This window comes from Electrona antarctica (genome assembly GCF_951216825.1).
Source record: "Electrona antarctica genome assembly, chromosome: 2".
NCBI classification, from domain to species: Eukaryota; Metazoa; Chordata; class Actinopteri; order Myctophiformes; family Myctophidae; genus Electrona; species Electrona antarctica.
In genome coordinates, this window is record NC_136807.1 from 44061564 (window position 1) to 44075793 (window position 14230).

The 14230-nt window shown below is 42.3% G+C and overlaps 1 protein-coding gene across 4 annotated transcripts in view; it reads left to right on the plus strand.

Moving 5' to 3' along the window:
* LOC306939393 (neural cell adhesion molecule L1-like protein) overlaps positions 1-14230 on the plus strand; it is a 91688-nt gene that overhangs the window by 17169 nt on the left and 60289 nt on the right. For 3 of the 4 annotated variants that reach the window (XM_079523979.1, XM_079523981.1, XM_079523982.1), the window contains exon 1: positions 13384-13511. The exons of the other annotated variant lie outside the window; for it this stretch is intronic. The gene's annotated coding sequence lies outside the window, so the exon portion shown is untranslated. Of the gene's footprint in view, positions 1-13383; positions 13512-14230 lie in introns of those variants that run through there. 4 annotated transcript variants of the gene reach the window in all.

Genomic DNA, 14230 nt, shown 5'->3' on the forward strand with positions numbered 1-14230 from the left:
TGCAACATTGTTTTCTAAACAAAACAACATACATTATATCTGCACATTTCGAAGTTACGATTTAAGAACCTTTAAGACCTTTTTATACAAATAAAAAAAAGACCATAACTGCATCAAAAGGAAACTATACTATACTATACTATAAAAACATTGGACAAAACATTGGACAACAAATGATCAAATATTACTACCTGAGAAAGAGGCAAAAAATAAATAAATGAAATAGCCAATCTACATGCTCATAAGCTATTTTCACAATTTGCATCTGTGGAATCAAGTGAAACAAAATGTTTTGCACCAACTCCTACAATTCCAAGTTCTTCAGAGTAGGGGATCCCCAATTAAAATATGATTAATTTGGGGGGCACAACTGGTGGACGACTCTACAGAAAAGAGTGATAATTGGCAGTCAGCAAAGTCAGTTACCATCGGGGATGTCGTAATCTCACTGAGGGAAAACAAGCTGGGAGTTAATACTTGGCTCTGAATACGGAACCAGGCAGTTTGGCAGTTTAAATGCAACCTGCCACAGTGTTTCATGTCTCTGTTATAACATGCATTAACCCCTGTTTCATCTTGTCACATTTAATTCGATGCACCTGCTCTCAGGTTGAAAAACGCAGAGTAGGGTGACAGCTGTATATCAGCGTGATGATACGGGACGGAGTTGTTCTTTACAACCACTTTCTTTTCGGTGTCACTGCCTCACCCATCAACTCGCCCCAAACTTCCGACTGCACACTATAGAACCCGTAAAACACTCCGTAATGGACTCTTTGAACTGGGCGCGCAGAACAAACATGTTCATTCATGGTGTTCCAAAATGCTAATGCAGCAAGTCTCTGACACTTTTTAAAGGGGAACTCCTGTCATGGGTGTAGGACCGCAGGGAGGCCATCATTTGTAAAGGAAACAAATAATTTGTCCCAAGATGTAGAAGCCTTCCAGGCCCTTAGGTGCAGTGAACTCAATCGTTAGTGGCACCGACCTGTTCCATCACATTTATGTTAAAGATGGAGTGCCACAATTTTTTTTTCCACCCTAAAACATGATCATCAGGTATTATTATAATATAAGGAGGAATAACCTTTTCCAAAAAGTGTACAGTATTTGTTAAAATCATGCTTTTATGTGGACACGCCCACCAGTTCATTAAGTATGCCTGGTTGGCCTGGTGGGTGGTGATCCACCTGAACTGAAGCCGCACCCAAAGCTGTAGTTGTATGATAAAGGGGGAGGGGTCAGGGGAGGGGCTGATAATGTGATGTCACTATATTACTGTTTATTTCATTGGACCGTTTGACTGTCAAGGGTTCAGCCTCCAGGAAGAAACCCTAAATACAAAGTGAATACACCATTGCACATAAAAATGACTCCAGGGTGTCTAATGAAGTACTGTCACCTCATAGACACATGAAAAACTGGAAAAATCTTTAATACAGTATGTGATAAGGGCACACCGGGTTAAAGTGACCTGATAGGTGAATGGAAAAAATAGTGAATTTATAAGGCTGCAGGAAAATACTGACCTGATAAAAGTGCCAAGCTGCCTTTAGCAATGCCAAATCATATTTTATCCACCATCAGTCACCTTACAGGAGGAAGGTGATGCCATTTTGGAAGGAGTATCAATTGGTGACTTTTTTATGGTAGGCTATCGTGATAAATTGACTCACCAAAGTGACAGTTACATTATTACCTCCAACGCCTTGTGTGTCAATAGTTGCTTGATTGTGTTGCATATCACAGTCACGAAGGCCAGTGGAGACCTTATTTGTTTTAGTGCGGGTTTTTCGGGCAGCCCTTGTCACAGCTTGCATAAGATTTAATGATATTTGAGGAATGTGTGTGAGACCTACACTTTAAAGTGGGGATGACTCATAAGCTCAGGTTGTTAGAGTAGTTGGTTTGGAACTCAGTGGTGCCTCTCTCTAGCCTGGCTAATAAGCCAGACTAATATCACACAACACTGTCGTGCCTCGAGGCATACGCATATGCAATAGGGGCGGGGGAAGTGTGGCTGCGCCAGGCTAGCCTCTCTCAGCTACTTATGGGGAGGGGAAGGTACGTGTCATCCACCTCTGATGAATTCAAAATGATATAGGACCGGTGGGCAATTTGTAACAATTTTACAGGGGGGCGATGGCTGCCAGGTAAATTGTTTTCCCTCACTTTCTTTCCACCTAAAATCTCTCTATTGGGAGCATTGGGAGGAGTGTATTATAGCCTATAACATTCACCATGCATACTGTGTTATTGCCTGTGTTATACGTATGTCAATCATTTAACCACTTAACCATTGATGCCTGATGCAACGTATACGTTGTTCTACCCTTGATCCCGTCGCGCTCTCTGCGTCTCATCAGCTATTGCTATACATGTAGCAACATAACTATTTAAAAAATAATTAATCCGAATTTTAAGGTTTTTAGAAACCTTAGGTCAGGTCCTAGAAGGCATTCCCAGATTCGGCCTCAGGCATCAATGGGTTAAGAGATACTTTGTCGAATGACAAATGGTGAAAATAGACCATCTACAGCACATGTAGTATCATGCGTTGTGAGCTTGTAGAGGAAAGTGGTTATTGTGACACTTGCTTTGGCAATGTAAACGTATGTTTTCTCATGCCAATAAAGCTCCTTTGAATTGAATTGAATATTGTGATTAGAAGATGTTGCACCGTTGTTTTTATCTTGGTTTTATATGACGATAGTGCCTTTTATATCAAAAACATTTATACGATTGTGATTTATTGGCTTAGGCTTAGGCGAACAATTGTTAAAGTTGCGAAAATATAGTCTTTGCGAAGTATAGTTTTACGCCATGTTTGAGAAGAAAGCAAGACTCCAGGTGTGTCCCTTTTGAAGAAAGAAACCAGCGTGTCTTTTCAGAATGACAGGAAGATCGCTCCATTATTTTCCCTTCTCTTTTCTTTTAGTCCGCCTTAACTTTGATGAATGTCAACTCCAGAGCAAGACTCTGCCGTGTAAACACGGGGGTGGAGCGAACACGTGGAGGGGTTTAGAGTGAAAGCACAGTGTTTGTGTATGCCACAAGACTGGACAAGTCTCACTCCATAGACATGCTTGTCTTTTCAAATGGCTAATTTATGCTCTGTGCCTGTGGTCACGCACTGAAAATAGCAGATCTACAAGCTAACACCAGGTCGCTACAATGAGTATATAAATCGTGAAATATCATCATCACTCTTTAGTGATGAATTTGAATCCACACGATAAGGGTATAGGTAGAGCAGACGCTGATTCTATACCTGATAAAGTGCAGTCTGCCACAACTTGTCACAAAATATGCCAGGATTTCTCTGGGACATTGAAGTGCATATCTCTATCATCTCTTTCCTTCCCACCCTCAAGAGCTAGACAAGAGCAGACGAAAGCAGGTGCTGTCAGTGTGTCAACAGGTGTATTCATGCCAGGCGGCAGTCACTCACCCCCAACCCCCCACCCGCCCCCTCCCACAGGCGGCAGTCACTCACCCCCAACCCCCCGCCCCCCACCCGCCCCCTCCCACAGGCGGCAGTCACTCACCCCCAACCCCCCGCCCCCTCCCAATGTTTCTCTGCTGGAGAAGACAAACAACAACTGTACATTTGACATTTTAGATATCGCTATACTTTTCTTTTTTGTTGTATCCACATTCATATTTATAGTTTATCCAGCAGTACAATGTATATTTAGCCTACAGTTTAGTAATTTATTAGCAGATACTCTTATACACAGAGCGACTTTACGAGTGCTAAATCAGAGTAAAGGTGTGCGGTCACACATACTCATCTCAATGGGAGTGGCCCAACGCATGCCAAGGCATCGGACATGTCAATTACCCATGTTGTCTTGCAGTGCCGGAAATTAAGTGCAATGGAAATCAATTTTCTGGTGTGTTTGACTTACATTGGAGTGGTGAAATTACAAGCAAAAAGCCTGACACATAGGGTCAACCACGTGCTTCTTTCCTATTGGTTGTTGCCTGGTCAAGTGGATGGGACGCATCTGTTTCAAACGAGTATGTGTGATCATGCCCAATGCTGTGTTCACAGTCACACTAGCGGTGACAAAGCAACAAGTCATTTTCAATGGAAAGCTGATGCCTGTCACTTGTCACTGCGTGTGAGTTCAAGTTGAGCTGGCTTCAACTGTTTTTAGTGCTCCAATGACTCAGTGAAGCATAAAGACAAAGAAATCATGTTTTTGATTCACCACTCACCACCTTGCCTCGACAATTCATGCTCCATTCTGTAAATGGAAGAAAAACGTTAACCAGTTCCCTGTGCTATTTAACCCTACCCTTTTCAATTACGCAGTGTGGCTTGAGCAACATCTCAACAGCGACTCGGCACCATGGTCACACTTGGTAGTGTGAATGCCGCATGACGCCTGACACTTGTTGCTGCGTCACGTGTGTTACGTGCTACAAAAATACATAGTGTTCCAATGACGCAGTGAAGCGTCAATCAATGAATCAGATGTTTTTGTTTCGCCATTTCCACTCCCTTCTCTTTTTCCACAATTCCTGCTCCGTTCTGGAGCAGGAATGAGAAAAACTCATTCTGTGTTATGTAACACTAACCCAATACCCATTGCATTTAGTGTGGCTTAAAGCAAGACTTCAATGGCCACTTAGCAGCAGTGCACTGTAAATGGCCACGCTTGGTTGTTTTATAGTTTTGGTCGTCACTATAGTCCACTTGCCAGAATGTGAACCCAGGCATGTTGAGTACACCAAAGTTTTATGTTAGAAATGTTGAGTATGGGTCCCTAGCATGTCCTGCTGCCGGATGCTAACGTGCATATGTTGAGCAATTTTTATAATTGGCATAATATGTGACCATACCATTAACAGCCTATAGGGGGAAAAATATCTAATTTCATCATGCTTTAAGTTGTCTGTCCTGATGAAGGTCGAATAGACCGAAACGTTGAATAAAGAGCAACATTTCTGGCAAGTTTTCTGACAGTGTGCGGGACCCTTCTTTGTTTTTCAAAGATACCCTTTTAATCATGCTTTAAGTAGCATGTGATGTGTCAAACTAGGGGGTTTTCATGATGCTGAATCCATTCCAAGCATTAGTTTTGCACAAAACACTCCCTAGCCGTCATCACAAATGTGATGATGTCAGCACATTTGGCTATGGCCGTTTTTAGCCCAAGGAGTGTTTTTTTTGCAAAACGAATGCTTGGAATGGAAACCCCCTAGTTTGACACGTCACATGCTACATGATGACATTTTGAATGTTTTGCCTTCTGTAGGTTGTTAATAATGGTATGGTCACATATTATGCCAATTATGAAAATTGCTCAACATATACAAGTTTGCATCCGGCAGTTTCTACCTGCTGGTGACACATACTCAACATTTCTAAATTCTAACATAAAACCTTGGTGTACTCAACATGTCCGGGTTCACAATGGGGCTCTATGGGCTGGCAAGTAGACTACTAGTGTGTGAAGTTTGAACATCACACAAACAACAGGGTAAATCGACACATAGCTACTGTGCAAAAAATAACAATGTAAACATGTTATCTGAAAATATTCAAAGCAAACCAAACCTAAATAACAAACATATGTATTGTGACCAAGGAACCAACCAAGCAACCAACAAGGAGCCTATATCACGGTGATATAGGCTCTCAAAATAAGAGCTAAGTTGTGCCAATTTACTTAGTCAATGAAAACATTAATGAATAACTAAATGAATATATATCACAATATAATATATCACATAATCACATTGGTTGAATAAACTGTGACAAATGATGGATGTTTTATAACGTTTTATTATTGAGCTAATACCACTTTAGATCTTCAAACTCTTTCCATAATATAATTTGACAACCGTATCTGTCTCTCTCACTCTCTGCAACACCAACGATGAAGTATGTGTCAGGGTCAACTGAGGCGTGAAGACTATAGGCCTGCTGGAGCCCTACTTGAAGAGAGGAAGCTGGGAGTTGTCTGTCTCTCTCCATGATGTCCCTTTGCTAAGCGGTGGCACACTGATTTAGCTCCTGAATGCCACGCATTGTCTCTCTTAAGTGGTGCCAAAGCAGTGTGCTTTTATACAGGCCCACCAAGGAGCAGGCATGTTGTTTCTGTAGCTGTGTGTGCCAGTCTGTTAAAGTTGTTGCAGGCCACATGGTTTGATTTTTGATGTATTGACATTATGAGAATCTTTGGTGTGGCTGCAGATCAGTATGGGCATATTGCAATTAGTGCCATGTTTCTGTGGACAGGAAATATATATTGAGAGGTTAATGAGCGGTTGGTGATGGATATTTCTCCTTTCCCCAGGAAATACCTAATCCTCAGGGAGGGACTGTGTTTTAGTGTAGGGTAGTAAAATGTAATGGCTCGCCAACTCGCCAGACTTGCTCTTATTTAGAGGCCTGCTTCTTCACAGGTCCTCACACAGTGTGCGTGCCAATGCTCTAACGGTCTAACCACTTAACCCTTGACTGAGAAAGCTCGCCTGCACTCTAATGAATGACACTCCTTTTTAAAATAGAGTCTGCGTATACGTGCAGTCGACAACAATAACATTCATATCGCGGGTCAGATTTAAGCAGTGCAGGAAGCCTGTGAAATTCAGCCAATTCCATAATTGGCATAATGCCGCTGGCATAATTGTCAGCGGCATTATTAGGCCTAAGGGTAATCCTCGGGTGAACAGTCACTGGGTTTTGATGACCTCGGAATCTTTCACGCCGTGGCGCGCATTCCGATCGAGTTGCCAAAACCAATCAGCTGTGAAGAATGGCCACATGCACCAACTTCAAGCGAATCAATACTTTCATCAACCGCAGGTCATGTCAACCCCTGGAACCTGGCCAAATGCATGGGGAAATGAAAAGTTTGAATATCTTTAGCCATGACTTTCCTTCCTTGCACGTCTACTTTTTTTTGCAATGCTTTTGCTGGAGCCCTTCAATGGTCTTTGAAAAATGCTACGTTCTCTGAACGTTAGTCACCCATGTCTTTTTTTTTTTTTTTTTTTACATAATACTGGAAGTACAGGTTTGAAGTGTGATGCATTCGACGTGTGGGTTTGGCCGTTTGTGTGAATTCCTGCCTCAGATGATTACTACGTTCTGAAGGGTGCTCAGGCAGCCTCATACACAACAACAAGTTGACATGTTACAGCTGTGACTGACGAGCAATGAAACACTGTACTGAAGGTAAGGAGAGGGCTTGTTTTACGACCTTACCTGGGCTTGCTTCTGAAACTGTAGGGAGTCAGCACAACAGCTGGACATTAAGGATGTTTGGGCTTTGCCATTTCCTCACTTTCACATAACGGATACATTAAATATAGGGATTGTAATGCAACTTGGCATGCTACTTGTTAAGGTGAAGGAGGTGTTTCCACCCAGGGCATGCACTGTAATGAGTCCCTGATTCAAAAAATATATATTTTGTATTTTAACAGGGATTTGGTAGTATAATAAAGACATTTGTATGCTAAACTACAGGCAGAGATTGTTTAATATCAAAGGCAGTCACACATTTATTTGGCATGCTACTTGCTACATTACAGGCAGAAATCTTTTAATATGAAGGTAGACATAGGTAGACACACATTCGCTACACAATTCTCAGTGTTAATGTATTCATTTGTAACTCTGGTCCATTTGGGTGGTTAGACGTGTTGTCCATTTGGTTACACTTGTACACCCCCTGAGTTAAATGATCACTGAGGATTTTACTGGTTAAAAACTAGTTCAAAATAAAGAGGGGTGGAATATGCAGTTCAAAAGGCAATCCGTTATAACAACATATCTACATTGCATGAAGTGATGTCATGATACTGATCACAGCTGATTCACAGATTATGTTTCTTTCTTCCTTAAACATTGAATTGTGTTTACTTTGAGATACTCATCTACAGTTACTTTGAGATATTCATCTACATTTACTGAGATATTCATCTACATTTACACGCAGCAACTAGTATGCAGGCAGACAGTCATGCACACACAAACACATACCCGGGCTACATTCATGCCAAACATCCATACGCTAATGTTTCCTCTATTACCGTTTCTCAACCATTAGGTGAGTTATAGAGGTGCAACACTAATTGAACTACTCGATTTAATATACTATAAACCAGTAAGACGCCTTAAAGCGACCGCAGGGCTGAGACACTCTACCGGAATAATGTCACTTCATTATGTCAGCACTGCAGCGGATCGCTCCGAAATCTCTACCGAAGTCCTGATGTCACTCGCTCATCCCCTGGTCCAGGGCCGTAGAAGTTTCATTTTAAATTGAGCACATACATCCGTATTTTGTTGTTGTACAACAAAGTATAAAATAGGGCTAAGACTCGGTTGATCATGAGACTAATCGATTTAGTTTGTTATAAAAAATGTATAAGCATTTCTTTCCTATTGATAAGTTGAAAGTCAAAAATAATAAATAATGATAAAGTCATTCAAAAAGAACCTCTTGAATGAGAGGAATATTATTGTGAAATCAAACTATTCATTTGACTACTACAGTACTACTGCCTCCAAGTATGCATATGGCCTACATTTTTACCAGTTATGGGGGGGGGGTCACTGACTAAATATAGACATACGCACGCACGCACGCACGCACGCACGCACGCACACACGCACACACGCACACACACACACACACACACACACACACACACACAGGCACGCACGAGAGAGCAAAACATACAATAGAGGTACTGTAGCACTACTCATCCACGACTGGTTTTGATGAGCATTTCTTCACCTGACTCAGTCGACCAAACTAAAACCCTTTGAAATTCATGCCGGTCGGATTAGGAACTAGTTGTAAAGACCTGCCCAGCATATATCAGCAGGATGGAACTAATGCTTAAGAGCTTTTCTTGAACACACCAAGAATTGGCTTAATTATAAATTTCCTCCTCATCATAATTTCCTTTAAGTTTTCAGAACTATTAAGTAGTTGAACGTATTTGACAGTGACACAGCGACATTGCTTGTGTACGTCGTATAAAGTAAACTAGGAAAGAGAAAGTGTTTGAGAAGATCCAGTCATGTTTGTTCAAGATTGGATTGTGTTTGTTGGCTTCATCTGTCAGCAGTGACATGTTTGAGGAACTATGAAACATCCTCCTATCATTGTTGCATTAACTATGTTGAAAATGTACTTTTTTGCCCTCTGAAAACATTTAGTAAATCATCCCTGTCATAGCTCTAAACATAGATATATGACAATAGCCATCACTAGAACTTGCCTTGCTGTCTTTCTTTCATTACATTTATTGTCCACAATTATGTGTTTTTTAATCTATCTCATCCTATACGTTGCTGTATATCAAGTTTGTTAACAGGTTTGATCTGATGCATGCATGCATTTTGTAATTATGTAGTGCGTGACCTGTGCTCAAAGTCAAAGGTAACAGCCTAGTAATTACCAGAAAATGCCAAAGGCAACAACTGTGGTTATGGAGGAAATGCATCATATCAAAGTCATCGGGAAGGGACAAGGGTTGTTATTTAGTTATTACAGCATGTCAAGATGTTGATGAGGCATCAAGCAGGAATTCACATTGATGAACAGCACTGGCTCCCACAGTAGAGTGGAATTCACAAGGACCTGATGTCCCGGCCGGGTCACGAGCTCGCTCTGACTATACAGTTGGGTGCCACCGATATTGTCCCTTATCATTTGACCCATTTAGGCCTGACCTCAAAATTTTAAAAAATCCTTCTAAATCCTCCAGTTTTCTGAAATAAATATTTTCACGATTTTTCAAAAATAGCAGACCTACAAGCTCGTAGCGCGCCACTCGGTGGCGCGCTACGAGCTTGTAGATCTGCTATTTTTCAATAGCTAAATTATAACATAATGTTTAAAACACCAAAAGGGGTTCCCGCCCAAAATGGGTTAACTGTCCTTTTGCGCAGATCACGCAAACCTCAGCAAAAAGAAAAGGACAATATCGATGGCCTCCAACTGTACAAAAAATACAGTCACAAGCCAGCATAACGTTTCTGAATACATTATGTGAGTTTCTTGCTGGCATAATGATGGTAAACAGTTATCATACGCATAGAATAGAACTGCATTTACAATTTACATGGCATTATCCAGAGTGGCTTGCAAGTGTGAGATCCATGTAAATGTTATTAAGGCTAGTCAACAAACAGGGTAAAAGGCAGGGTAAAGTGCAAAGAAAACAATTTAGCCTAACAGGTAAACATCTATCTGAACATTATATTTAAAAAGGATCCTTAGTATTTGTGGTCAAGCAAGAAAATAACTAGACTCACAGGAGCGAAAACATAATCCCTCGCCTTCGGCCGTTCCGGCCTCCTGGCAGGGATAAACGTAATTATGTCAACAGGCAACTTAATTTTAAGCATAGCATAACTAGCATACAAGAACAAACTAGACAAAGTGCTCCTCTGAGCACACAGTCCCTGCATGGTCAGGTAGGTTTTTGTCGCTATAACAGGCCAATGTGTAAAGAGTGGCATTTCTTCCTTGGCCTAGTGGGAATGTGCGTGCAAAGTTTCACTGCAATCACACACTGTGTTCATGATTTGAGGCAAATCCAAAATAGACCAATCCTGCAAACTTTGGAATTGGAAGCCAATCTTAGCTTCCAATTCCAATTTCCAATCTTTTCATACCGTAATCCAGGATGGATCATGAAAGATCGGACAGATCCGTTTTGATCACATGACTATAGAGAGACTCTGTAGCGATGTGCGTGATGTTTGCACAAAATCTGTAGGAGTAACATCCAAAAATGTGTTTTGCAAAAGTCAGCCTATAATAGGCCGATCTGAAAAATAATAAATAAATAAACAGTGAGTGTGTGTGCACAGTTGCGATCGGGCCAAAGGTATCAGAAATGAGCTGCTCGCAGTCAGACACACACACACACACACACACACACACACACACACACACACACACACACACACACACACACACACACACACACACACACACACACACACACACACACACACACACACACACACACACACACACACACACACACACACACACACACACGGACGAAAACAGTCGGTCATGCTATCGGCCTGGCGGAGACAATAAAGTGGACATGAGAGTACTAACGGTTCTGGTACAGTCTGAAGAGGTGAGTTTTCAGACTGTAACAGAAAATGTGGAGTGAGTCGAGGGGGTAGGGGGGGCCGGGTGTTATTCCATAGCTTGGAAGCCAGGGATACCAGCTCAGTGGCCTTGTGGTTAGAGTGTCCGCCCTGAGTCTGTGAGGTCAAGGTTCAGATCCCTGGCCTTGTCATACCAAAGACTATAAATGATGCTTACCAATGTCTCCCCGCTTGGCTCTCACCATCAAGGGTTGGATTGGGGGTTACCCGCGACACACTAGTGTCATGTCCAGCAGGTGCACTTGTACATCAAGCTGCCTAAAGGAAACAGGAGATAGGCTCCTGAACTATTGGCCTCAAGGCCTTGGAAATCGTTGGTTCTCAAGGCTGCTTTAGGCTACTTTATGCAGTGCTTACTTGAAAGCCAGGAGGGTGAAGAGTCTAGAATGCTGTAGCGTTGACCAGGGTGTCATACTTCCATGTGTTAGCTAAGTGAGCGGTAATGGGTGTGGGATTGGTATAATGAAGGTGAGGGGATGCCATGCCCTTAATTGCTTTGCAGGCCATCACCAGTGGTTTGTACTCGGTGTGACAGTAACCAGAAGTTTGTGAAGGGAATGCAAAAGAGCGGAGAAATGTTTCTGGGATCTTGAAGACCTAGGTGTGTCGCAGCATGGAGGTCAGCATGCTTCTTAAAGATTATGATGTATTCTGTTCTGTTGAATGTCTTTATTTCAGTTAGACAAACAAACAAACAAACAAACATATTGTCTGAAGTCTACAGTATATGAGGGTCTATATACAGTATGCTGCATAGTGATTGTCTAGCAAAAAGACAATCACATCCACCTCATTTACCTAATTTGTAATTGTAAACTAGCAATGGAGTGGGACAGGTCTGCTTTCTGTCCTCTAAAACTAAACATGGAGAAGCAGCCTTCAGTTTTTATGCACCGCATATACAGTATCTGAGTCAAAATCCCATCAAATTGCAGGTCTGCTATACAACCCTTTAAAATCAAGCCTGACAAGATTTTGTTTATGTTTTCCGTGTTTTTATAATGTGTTTCTATTGCACTTTGTCTTAATGCTTCTAATTATTTTGTGTAAGGCACTATGATTGATCTTGTTGTTGAAATGTGCCTTACAGCTGTCATCCTTTTGTGTTTAGTTTTAGTTTTGTGTACATATGGTCTACACCGCCTGTCAAACTTTGTGTGAATATATAAGTGCTCATTTGCTTAGGTGTGTGTGTGTGTGTGTGTGTGTGTGTGTGTGTGTGTGTGTGTGTGTGTGTGTGTGTGTGTGTGTGTGTGTGTGTGTGTGTGTGTGTGTGTGTGTGTGTGTGTGTGTGTGTGTGTGTGTGTGTGTGCGCGCGCGTGTGTGTGTGTGTGTGCGCGCGTGTGTGTGTGTGTGTGTGTGGACTTCACCTTTGAGCCTCTTTCTGTGGGTTTTTAAATGTGACTCTTCCTTAGCCATGGACACGATCCATTTGGAGTGATGACAGATGCCCTCTCTTAAATAGACGCCCTAATTAGGTTTAGTCTTCTAGGTTGACAGTGCCGTTTAGGCTTAAAGGCAAGCACTGAAATGTTAACAAACACATCTCAGTGAAAATAAATGATCTCTGTAGTGAAGTATTATTCACTACAGAGATCATGTCTATTTCAGGCATCTGCTTCTCCACTCTTACACTGCACAAAGTGCACATAGTGAAATCCAGGGTGTAAATTGAACTCTCGACATGTATCAGTACCCTCAAGCCCCGTACTGTATAGGCTACATTATGGTGGGGGTGAGGGTGGGCGATGACATTGTACCACCATGGTCTTGTGTGAAAGAGTGATGACTCCCTTCCATTTTCAATGGGGAGCATTGAAATCATTCAGATGGAACGGGGCGTGAATGGGTGTGCATATTTAGTGGAGGAGGGGAAGGATGGAGGGATAGTGGAAAAAGTGGGAGATAGAGAGAGAAAAAAAGAGTAAGGGGGGAGAAAGGCAGGCCTGTACTTCCTCTAATGTTCCCTGAATAGCCCCGCGGCGTGGTGGAGGCTTTGTCTCTGGACATTGTCACAAGCTTTAGAGGACCCTCCTCTTCCACGGGAGAATCTATGGCGACATATGTCACTTCAGTGAATCTCCCATCGCTCCGTTAGCCACTTGAGTGGAGGGGCGGTCGGAGAGGCGTTTCCCCGTACCAGAGGAGAGGCGCAATGTGAGCTCTCTGGGGGTTTGAAAGACAGTCCCAAGAAGTCAGGGATGTCGGTCAGGCAGAGTTTGTTGGAATGTTGCCCAGCCACTTCTGTCCTGTATGTTTTTATTTTATTTTCGTGGATTTGCAGTGTGGCTGCTTGCTTGTGCTAGAGACGGACTAAAGATTTAGAATGACTCAGATGCCAGTAAGTATTGTATATTATTTAATAAATAATACGTGTTCTTGTTAGCCCCAGGGGGGGCTGTGTGTCTGTGCACGTGTGTACGAGTGACGAGTGTGTCAGCATGGCTTGCGTGCCAAACACACGTACTGGAGATGTCGCACGTGTGTGGGACATTTGGGTATAATTCAGTGCATTCATATGCACTCGTGCAGTCACACATGCACACAGTCTGTGGGAGTCAAGCTGTAATGTATACAGTGCATCCTGGCAAGGATTAGTGGTGTAGTTAGTAGACAGACAGTGCGTGTCCTGGCCAACGATCGGCTCAGCAGACACAATCCCTTGGGATTTATGGGCATGCCATACCATGTGTTCAGGTAATACATCCTTTTGGTTTCCCCCAAACAATTGTTTTCTGTTTACACTGGCAATACACCCTGTTTTACACTTAAAGGATTTCACTTTCCAGGTATAATCTGGATGATTTATGATGTGTCAACTGTGATTGTTTGAAGTAACATAAAAGCCACAGGTTGCATGTTAACACACGTGTGTAAGGCAATAAATTGCCTAATCCACTAGGTTCTTTGGGGGCGTGCACTGATCCGATTTTTGTAGGGTTCAATCCAGCCATATGTTGTCTCCCACTTGTCAGGATCAACTCTGATCTGGATATAAGGCCCCGCTTCTGACAGCAGTATAGTACACTCCCTCCTGCTTGACTCTGTTGGCCTATCTGG